Here is a 1,494-nt window from a genome sequence, read left to right on the forward strand (position 1 = left end):
GGAATTCCTCAATTCCTAATAGTCAGGGGGAAAACATGCAAAATCCAACTAAACCCCTTCAAAAAACAAGTCATAGAGGTTTTTCTATTTTTGGCATCCTTGGGACCCCATGTCAACATTTCTGGATGATAACATTAAATTTAGGCGGTGGCATTTTTTTTATTTGCGTATTTTCAAAATGGCTGCCACCCGCATCTAGCAAAAACAACCACTAGCACATCTCAGCAACTAATGGGTTGATTTTGTTGGTTTTACGATCAAATTATAGGTTTTCTAGGCTGCTGAATCGATTTGTGAGGTGACCGAAGCATTTCAAGGTCAAGGTCACTTGTACAAGGTCAATGTTTATGTCAATTTTGACCCCCAAACCAATAAAATGACATGGCCAGTTATTTTTAAATTTTGATTAACTCAAGTTTATGCTACTTAAGTTTATGTTTTAGGGTGTTGCGTTCATTTCCCACTTCACTGATGCAATTCATGGTCAAGGTCATAGTGTTGAGGTCAAGGTCATTTTATAACGTGGAAACAAAAAACGGCATCAATCAATGAATGGGTTTGTATAATCTTTTACCAAACAAAAGTTCCTTTGCAGAGTGTTGGAGTCGCATAGTATGTATATTTAGCATAGATACTACCAGAAAGTTGTTGGTCAACAGTTTCAATTGTTTTTTCCCTTCATCCCCAGGTTCCTGAACAGATTTTGCTAGATCATATCACAAACAGGCTGGGTACATGCATAATAATTTTGATGTAAAGTTCTCACATTTGCATGTCACAAGACTCTACAAGGTAAGAGTAATGCAAATATTCCTCATTTATCTTTGTTATTGTATCTTATATGTCGCAGTCAATGTTTAAGAATTGGCCATTTAACAATATTAAAAAATGCCTAAAATTTATAATTACTTTGAACTGTAAGAAAAGAAAATATAGTTACACGTTTTTGCAAAATTTGAAAATTTAACTCCGCCTGTAAATATGTTACAGACTCTTAGTTGATGATGCATTGCTTAAAAGCGGATATGATTTTCCTGATTTAATTATATATATTTTTTCTACTCTTTAGGTCCTCTAATATGGAATGCACATTTGGGAGAGTCGGTCAGTGCAGAGCAGCTGGGGATGATTTCCAAGTCAGCGTCACTGAAACCCGAATTGACAGTATTCGGTCAGCCAGTAAACGAAGAGGTGACGGGCTACACCAACAGCTGGAGAGTGACTATTCAATAAAGATTCACAGAAAGTGTGCATCTTTATATACTTCTAAATTACTTGTAGATAGAGTAGAAAAAAGGCGTAGAGATGAGGAGTTAACTGAAGCCCGACATGCCAAACAGTTGAGATCAGATGCTCCCGTAGATGAGAGTGGTGTAAAGTTTGATTTCAAGATGCATTGTATTTTTTGTGCGAATCCTACAATTTGTACATTACCATGTGAGTATGACGCTAAAGTTCCACGCAATCGTCGCAAACCTGCATGTCTTGTACGTA

The 1,494-nt window shown here is 36.6% G+C and overlaps 1 long non-coding RNA gene across 1 annotated transcript; it reads left to right on the forward strand.

Annotated features, from left to right (window-relative positions):
* Positions 1-535: 535 nt before the first annotated feature.
* Positions 536-1,251, forward strand: LOC144892509 (uncharacterized). Its single transcript, XR_013623711.1, has 2 exons — positions 536-792; positions 1,070-1,251. It is a non-coding gene; the product is annotated as an uncharacterized LOC144892509 (long non-coding RNA).
* The last annotated feature ends 243 nt before the right edge of the window (positions 1,252-1,494 follow it).

This window comes from Myxine glutinosa, chromosome 6 (assembly GCF_964187855.1).
Source record: "Myxine glutinosa chromosome 6, kmMyxGlut1.1, whole genome shotgun sequence".
Classification (NCBI taxonomy): Eukaryota; Metazoa; Chordata; class Myxini; order Myxiniformes; family Myxinidae; genus Myxine; species Myxine glutinosa.